Source organism: Myotis brandtii, unplaced genomic scaffold (assembly GCF_000412655.1).
Source record: "Myotis brandtii unplaced genomic scaffold, ASM41265v1 scaffold657, whole genome shotgun sequence".
NCBI classification, from domain to species: Eukaryota; Metazoa; Chordata; class Mammalia; order Chiroptera; family Vespertilionidae; genus Myotis; species Myotis brandtii.
The window spans coordinates 653,380-662,619 of record NW_005370552.1 but is presented as its reverse complement, the minus strand read 5'-3'; the positions used below and the strand labels follow the sequence as shown (position 1 = coordinate 662,619).

The following is a 9,240-nucleotide window of genomic DNA, read 5'->3' as shown; positions in this document are numbered from 1 at the left end:
AGAAGTCCTGATCGGATTTCATTTTTCTTCAGAGGCTGCTTATTGTCTAACAAAATTTACTTAGTAGTAAATTTGTGACTATGATGTTAAAAGTATAGGCTACAAATCCAGAGGGGGGAAAAATAGTAAGGGAAGGGTGGGGCTCACATAGCCATAAGAGCAAGGGCCATCCAGAGGGTCCGGAAACCTCGAATTCACAGGATTATCTCATAAACACAGCCACCATTCCTTATTTATTCACATTCTCTGCCCTGTCTGGGTTCCGCGTGGTCTCCACTTCTTGTTAGCTTTTCAGCTGCACACCAGGCCCCAGCTGGCAGTAGCTAATTGCAATCAGCAGGTGAGAAATGTAGGTTCCCCGAAAAGGAATTATCTCCAGAGCTGGGAACCATTCTGGGAAATGTAACAGACCTGGGAAGAGAGGGGAATATGTTTAAAACCTGAACTTCTGTGAAAAGCATTAATTGAAAAAGACAGCACTGCACACCAGGAACCCATGACTGGCTTGCCTGAAAATATAATGAAGCAACTTAGTGTGGAAGAAAAGACAGGGGACATTTCCATTTCTGCAAAAGCAGCTCCTGCCTTGTGCACAGGAGTCCCGCCTGCCCTCTTTTTCCAGGAGATTCAGGGAGCACAAGGGTTTGCTCTTGTAGTTTCATCTTTTACCTTTACGTTTTTCTGCAGGATTAAAATCATTTTGCCAAGCTAAAGACTTTTTATTTATTTTTATTTATTTGTTAAAGAAAAGACATAAAGCAATCTACTGTGAAACGAAATGACTTGAGGAAGCAAGTTCAAAATCAGTTCACAATCTCTTGAGGTCACTGAATACCCAAGTGTTCACTCAACCTAGTGCCAAGTAAGGGGGTGGGATGTGGGTGCAGCCATGTACTCAAAGGTTGCTCCACTACTTGGAGAAGCAAGCCCTGTGTAGGCAGCAAAGTCCTGGGGGCTCCTGTGTCCTCAGCCCCAGATTGCCCTTACTAGCTCCTGTCAGCTCACCTCCAGAATCAGTGGCATCTTTCTGTGTGTCATCAGAAAAGGGAGTAAAAAGCATACCAGAAGGGTGACTTGAATTTCATTTTCTCAATATGTCCCCCTATGGGGAATGCCGTGTGATGTGGCGTGCTGATTCAAAGAAAATTGTCTTTGCTCACTAGGGTTTAAAGCTAGTCATGGGCAGCTTACAATGCACTGGGCTGTAGGGTGCCCTGAAAACCGCCTGGGGTAATACACAACATGTAGTGTGGAGGGCAAATGGCCCAGCAACCTTTCTGGAGAAGCTGCGTGATTAAAGCAGGTCCCAGGACCCCTACAGACTGCCGTGTCCTCATCTTTGAAATGAGTGAATTGCACATTGCGTGTCTCCACCTCACTTCAGTTCTCGGATGCTCAGGTGATAAGATGTGGCTTGAAACACTAAAGATTCACTCCCCCAAATTAATGTTTAGTGGAATTTGGGGGAGTGTGGGTGGCTTTGTTTTCCCTTCTTTTGGTTATTTGTAGAACAAAGGAGAGAGAGAGGTTAAGCTCTGGAGCCAACCTCAGAAGGAACCACAGTCCCTGGTAGAGGACAGACACTCCGAGGAGATTTTTTTGTCCACTTGTGAGAGCCCCTCCCCCATGGGCCAAAAGAATGTCACAATAGAGATTAAAGTCTCAAGGGGAGAAGATGAAGAGGCTTTAAGACCTTCTGGCCTTGGAGTCAAACTCTAGGCTTTGTGATCAAAAGACAAATAAACAGGCATTCCCACCGGTCTCTCAAATCTGCTGAGCAGCACAAATGTTTCCTCCTTCTCAACAAGCTTACCTGAAGAAAGCAAAGAAAAGCAGACCTTGAAATCCCACACACTTTTTGGTTTGCCCCTTAGGAGAAAATGTTGCAGACAGCCTAGCAAGTGCCTTTTTCACATCTCTCAGAAATAACATGTCAAAGTTTGAACATAAACCACAAACAAAATCAGCCCAGTTCTTCATGACAGCTTCCCAAACCTGACACAGGGAAGGTTTAGAATATGAGCTGCAGCATTAGAAGTTGCTGAGAAGCTAGTGGGTCTAGAAGGTAAGCAGAGAAAGTCCATCTGTGATTTCCTTTCAACAACTATTAGGCTGAGTTGCACTACTCTATGGGACACAATTACGGAGTTATGTTTCAGGAGGTCTCAGTTACAAATACAATGCTAATAGTGCCCTGTGGAATGAGGCAAGACAAAAGCCCCAAATGAGCAACCATTTGAGATACAGTATAGTGTGATACAAACAGAGCAAGTCTCTGTCGAAGAGAAGCTTACATTCTAATTAGTAAATTATACAATGTTAAGGAGTGTTCCTTAGTGCTCAGAATATCAAAAATTAAAATTTAGAAACTAAATCCTAATTTAGTTAGTGAATCACAGCATTCTTGCTGAATTTTTATCCTCGGTGGTTCAGTGGAAACACATCTGAGATCTCACATTTTATGCTGGCATAAAAGTTAGGCCTGTGGCTCTCTTGGGGCAGAAATGACCTAAATTAGAATGTAGCTTGTAATATCTTTGTCTAGTGCAGGGGGTCAGCAAACTTTCCCATAAACAGCCAGATAGTAAACACTTTAGGCTTTGTGGGTCATACAGTCTCTGCTGTAGCTACTCAACTTTGCCACTTAGTGTGAAAGCAGCCATAGACAGTACATAAACAAATGAGTATGGCTGTGTTTTAATAAAACTTTATTTATAAAAACAGGCACAGGCTAAATTTGCCCTGTGGGCTGAAATTTGCTGATTACTGGACTGGTACTTTTCTAGAAGGTCGAGCTTGTCTATATTCAAAACATGGACAAATTGTGGGCTTAAATTATACATTACATACAAATTATACATGATCTAACACAGAGAAGGGGGAAGCAAGTAAAGGAAAACAGTGAAAAAAGAGAAGAAAGTCAATTTTTGTTTCATAAGCCAGGAGAATGCAGAGAAATGCCAGGAGGAGAAGGCAAAAAATGTCTTGTAGGGGCAGCACACACTTGGAATAGCACAAAACAATGAAAGACCACAAAACCAGAAATCAAGGGACCCGGACTCCAGGTTGTTCACTGACCTTGTCAGCACTATCATAACACTTCTCTGGACCTAACACTGTCATTCTGCCCAATTCTAGCCTCATAAAGTTCTCAAAATCCACAGCCAGACAAGATTTTGACACAGAAAGTTGTGGAGAGGGTGGGAATTACATCCACCCTGTGGGTGTCTCTCCAGGAGGACAGATCCCTATCTTCTTTCTCCAGTACATTATACCAAAGATGTAGCTAAGCTCATGCTTAAATAAACAATTTAATCAGCAGCCAAAAGTTTCCTTTTATCACCCAATCTCCCAGCTAGACAGAATAATTATTTTCCATCTTCTAACTACTGAAGTGTTAAGTATCAGCTGATGCCAACAGAATACTAGGAATTGCTGAATCTTTTACTAGACTTTTACTAACATAATTCCCATAGTGGCCAGTTTTTCAAAGAACCTGCAACTTTGTAGTGTGGGAAGAAGGGAAGGGTTTTTTATCTAACACAATTGCGGCCAGCATTCTGAGCATTAGCAAAGGAAACAATATACAGGTCAGATTACAAGCAACACCATCATAAATTCAAATAGGGAAAATATTTCTAGACCCCATCTGATGACCGGTGCATCAGGACCTTCTCAGCCTTATTCCCTCACCTGTAAAAGGGCGCTAATAATGTTGACTGCGTGTAAGATCATGTAGAAATGCATTTAACACAGTTTCCAATATGTAGTGGACACTCTTTAAATAGGAGATATCTTGATATTATTGATGACTGATATAGCTCAATTCTTACAAAAGAAAGGTCACTCCAATTTGGTATGAGTATTGCAGTCCTTTAAAAAGATGTTTCTCTTGCTCTTTATCAATCTTCCCATCGTATGTGCCTTCTACAAAGGAGTTCCCCTGTAATAGGCTTGTGAGTGGTATAGATATTATCTACATTTGAGAAAAGGCACTGTGGTGGACCCCACCCCTTGGTTGCCATACTTTTAAGGCAGTGTGGAATTACCAAAGTCCATAGCAGTCCAGATAAGTTGAGACTGTAAAGTCTTCTGGGTAATCAGACATGCCATCCACTGATTCACAGGTTTCTTTTGGCAGGTGTACAATGGAAACACCCTTCCTGCCATTGCAGCCCTTCCCAAATCCACTCCCTTTCCCTGCCTGTGTTCCATCCTCCTCACATGCCCATGTCCCTCACACACAGTTCATCCATGTGGCTGGCAGGAAAGGGAATGACTTACCTCACAACCAAGGCCTTTTCTGTTCCCTTCATCACTGTCTTTCCACCCCAGAGCCCCTTGATAGACTCTCAGGATGCCTCTCAGCTGTTCTCTGTGACCTCAACCTTGGCCCCCTTCATTCCACCTTCCACGAATGGTCATGGGCCCTATTACAAACACCCAGATCTGCTCCTGGAACCACCCTGCTTAAGAACCTTGGGATGTAGAATAAGGCTGACACTTTTGAGAAAGATCTGGAAGGCCTGTTCCAACCCAACTCCACCCTACTCTTGGTAGGCTCACCTTCAGGCCTTGTTCTTACTGTTCTCTCTTCCCTGTCATCTGCTTGTCCAACTTCTGCTCAAATTTTAACCTTCATATCAAGTGCCACCCTATTTTTGACATCCCACTTTGTCAGTACCAGTTACCCCTCTTCTATATTCCTATAGTAACTTGCATGTAACTCTATTCTAGTACGGTCAAATATCATCCTATATAATAAAAGGGTAATATGCAAATTGACCCTAACAGCAGAACAACTAGGAATGACCAGTTGCTATTATGCACACTGACCACCAGGGGGCAGATGCTCAACACAGGAGCTGCCCCCTGGTGGTCAGTGTGCTCCCACAGGGGGAGCGCCGCTCAGCCATGAGCCAGGCTGATGGCTGTGAGCCAGCAGGTGGACATCCCGTGAGGGGTCCTGACTGCGAGAAGGTGCAGGCTGGGCTGAGGGACCCCCCGAGTACATGAATTTTCATACACCGGGCCTCTAGTTATAAATATTTGTTGATGGTTTATGTTACTCCTTGGCTGTAACCTCAATAAGAATATGAGCTTTAACTTATCCATCTTGGTATTTCCAACATCCAACATACTACCTGACTTGTGATGGTAGGTGAGCTTTGCTAGTGGAATAGAATGAATTGAAAGATTAAATTGCATGGGTTTGTCAGGGGAGGAGTGGCTGATGCAGGCAACACACAAGAAACCCAGAAGCATCATCAATGAAGTGTACTAATATTTCTTTGTTAATGGTTTTTAATTTTTCTTAGGATCACCTTTGGAGAATTAGCCAAACTTTCCTGTTAATCCTTTTCCCACCAAATCAATAACCATCTATATTCTCAGAGCTGTCAGTCATTCTGTATTTATGATTTTGAACCATAGATATAAACCATCCCTTGCCCATTTTTTAGTCAACATCCATGAAACCCACGGGGCTGTCTTTTTAAAAACAAATAAATCTATTGGGGCTCTATCTTTTTAGCATTTACCTTGCCAGTCCTCATCACCCTCCACCATATGTAGCAGGGTTGCCAATCGTTTTTATATGTGAGTTCAAGAGATTCCCCATTTTGGTACAAGAATTTTCTAGGGGCTCATAATTACAGCCTCCTACATAATACTTTTGCTGTTTCCTGCCATGAGGCCCAAGGATAAGTTCCACACTCATTGCCAGGGAACATAGGACTTCTGCATCCTGACCTCCTCCCTACCTCTCCAGCTTCTGTTCTCATCACTGCCACCCAACTCTAGGTGGGAACACCCTGAGCTTTATTACTGTTCTCTGAGGAAGCCAGACTCTGTTGTGCTGCTTTGCTCTCCAACATGCTGTTCCTGGAATGCTTCCCCTTCCTCTATATAGTGAACTTCTCATCCTTCAAGGTCCATTTCAGGTGTTGCCTATGTGGAGGCATCTTACCTGCAGATATATCTTTTTCCCCTTGGTAAAACAATGTATACTTCCACAATTGGATTCTCCCTACCTCAGTTTTTTATTCTTTTTCTATGTTTTAAATTAAACTAAGTTTTGGCTATCACATGCAGATTATTTGATTATTAATAATCATTGGCTAATAGTATACTCTTATCATTAGTCCATGTACACTTCATAAGCACTAGCAAAGCCACTACCCAAAATAAAAGTCAAGACCTTGCTAATAGCCTACATGTCATCTTCCCATTAACTTATCCCTATGCCTTCCTATTGGCTATGCCAGGGTTTCTCTTGGGTACCTAGGTATGTAAATGCTTGACTTTAGAAGGTAACATCAAACTTCTTTCTTAAATGGCTGTTCTTAAGGACTCTTGAACCCCATCTCCAATTTCAAGAAAAAAAGGGGGGTCAATGTATGAGAAGAAAAAATTGTATGTGAGGAGATTGGTGAAGAGCCATAACTCTGCAGTGAATGCCTTCTTCTCCCCCTTTTACAACCCAAGCCCAGTGAGGGGCCTTCAAGGTGTTTTTCAATATGTTCCCTGTAGTTGGGAGTCCCAGGGAATCTCACCCTTAGGTAGGAAATCTAAAGTGGGCTGTGAGATGGCATGGGCTAGGTATGAGAGAAGGGCCATTAAGAGCTTTTGTGGCCAAGTCAGTAGAGACTGCTGCCTTGGGTTGACCCTTGACTCCAGGGTATATTAGGACAAGAGATGCAAGAGTGTACCCCATGTATCTGAAGTGGCCATGGAAGAGGGAGAGCTGACATAGAGCCAACTTGGGCCTTGACCAGAAGTGCAAGACAATCTCAGCAGAAAGAGGCTGAAGGTGTCCTGCCAGATTTCAAACTTAAGAACAGTTCTATGCCATCACCCTTGATGGTTAATAGCCAGAGGTCAAGAGAACTATAGGGGGATAGAGGTCTATAGCCATTGGAACCCCTGAAGGGCACAGGAGAACAACCCAGGAGGGAGAGAGTTGGCTTTATTCATCTTCCATGCCCACCAGGGATGCCAGCTGGGACCTAAGCTTTAACCATCTAAAACTAAGACCCAGGCAGAGCAAAGCCACTCTGTCAAGTTGAAGGTGTATGCTTCCTGGCCTCTCTTCCCTCTTTCAGCATCAACAATGGCTGCAACAAAACAGCAGCTAACAAATGGAGGAGGTGGTATCTTTCAGTTTAAGAGGCCTGAGATAGGCAGGGAAAATAATTAATACTAAGTCAAGCTTGGAGTTCAGACATTTCACATCTTGGATGGCTATTCTAATTGCTCAGTTGTGACTTGAAGTGTCCTGCTGTAACAAACACTTACCTAACAATGAGTAGAAATGAGACATGCTCAATTTGCATTCAGGTTTTGGGGAAGATTCCCTTCCCTGAATAGAGTTAAACAAACAAGTGCTGCTTTGTTTACATCGGAGGCTATGCTCAGCTGCATACTGGTTACACAAGCATGTCCTGACCTGTGCACATTCCCTCACACATACATTCAACTGCATCCAACCAGCTACACTGGACTTCCAACCAGCCAAGAGGTTAAAAGGGTTCCTTCCCTTCCAGCCTCTTCTGGGCTTTCCTTCCCCTTTCCACTTCTCTTTCTGTCTCCTTCCCTTTACACTTCCCTCTATAGAGCCCACTGCATTTTGACACTCTTGGTCTCTGGGTCTTTCTCCTCAAATTCCAGGTTCTTGGCCCTTGCTTTATAAGGACAGCAGGTGGTAGGGAAATGGGAGGGTTATCTGACAGGTGATAGATAAGATTAGAAATACACAACAGGATGTGAGTATCCTGATGACAAATAGACTATCACAGAACAGGGTTTGGAAGCAGACTGTCTTTCTGTTGGATGCTGAACTCTTGGAGAGAAAAAGTCATGTTTTATTTGCCTCAGGTTCTCTAGCAGCTAGCACTGTGCCTGGAACAGAGTAGCCTCTAACTAAAGTTTATTGAAAGGATGGGCAAGTGAATGAATAAATTAATGGTCAAATGGATTGAGTGAAAGGCCACAGGGATCAGCATTCAGTCTCATCCATTTCAAATTTTATCCCCAAGGATGAAGATATAAAGGCTGTACCTAGAAAATATATGGGGGCCAAAGCTGGATGGAAGCCCTGACATACAGAAGATAGAATCAGGACTCATGATCTCAACTGGATGGAAGGAATGCTTGAAAGAAACAAGATGAAATGCAATTAAGATAACATAAACACCTGTCCTGGATTCAAATGGTCAATGGCTCCAGTGAGGGGAAACTCAGCTCCCTTTGAAAAGCCCCTGGGGGTTTTCTTAACTCAATATGAGTCAACAGGACAACATGACTGCCAACATAGACATTAAGAACCAGGCTTGGTCAGACTATATCTGAGAAGGCTAAAGAAAGGAGAACACTGCCAAACTAGAGCATGTCAGAGCCCAATTACCAGGAAGGTGGGAGAACTGGAAACTTTGATATACCATAAATAATTGAAGAAACAGGATATTTGTGCCTGAAGTTAAGGAGTACCTTGAAATTGGTTGAAGAGCCATATTTTTAAAATATGATTTTTTATTGATTTTTAGAGAGAGAGGAAGGGAGAGGGAGAGAGACATAGGAACATCTATGAGAGAGGAACATTGATTGACTGCTTCCTGTATGCCCCCTACTGGAGATCGAGCCCACAACCTGGGCATGTATGTTGACCAGGAATTGAACCGGCTACCTCTTGGTACATGGGTTGACACTCAATCCACTGAGCCACACCGGCTGGGCTGTTCTCATAAATTTTTTTAAATTTTTTAAAGTATTACAGATAGTAGTACGTGTCTCCTTTTTTCCCCCATTGACCTTCCTCTGACCTCCCATACCCCCTGGCACATATACTCACCCCACCCGCCACCCCCAGTGTCTTGTGTCCATTGGGTATGCTTATATGCATGCATACAAGTCCTTCGGTTGATCTCTTACTGCCCCCCAACACTCCCCAGCCTTCCCACTGTAGTTTGACAGTCTGTTCAATGCTTCTCTGCCTCTGTATCTATCTTTTTGTTCATCAGGTTATAATGTTCTTTATTATCCATAAATGAGTGAGATCATGTGGTATTTTTCTTTTACTGCCTGGCTTATTTCACTTAGCATAATGCTCTCCAGGTCCATCCATGCTGCTGTGAATGGTAAGAATTCCTTCTTTTTTATAGCAGCGTAGTATTCCATTGTGTAGATGTACCACAGTTTTTTAATCCACTCATCTGCTGATGGGCACTTAGGCTGTTTCCAAAT

At 43.1% G+C, this 9,240-nt stretch overlaps 1 long non-coding RNA gene across 1 annotated transcript in view; it reads right to left on the bottom strand.

Annotated features, from left to right (window-relative positions):
• Positions 1 to 244: 244 nt before the first annotated feature.
• LOC106723843 overlaps positions 245 to 9,240 on the bottom strand; it is a 109,848-nt gene continuing 100,852 nt past the window's right edge. The window contains exon 7 of the long non-coding RNA XR_001359572.1: positions 245 to 411. This is a non-coding gene — a long non-coding RNA (uncharacterized LOC106723843). The remainder of the gene's footprint in view (positions 412 to 9,240) is intronic.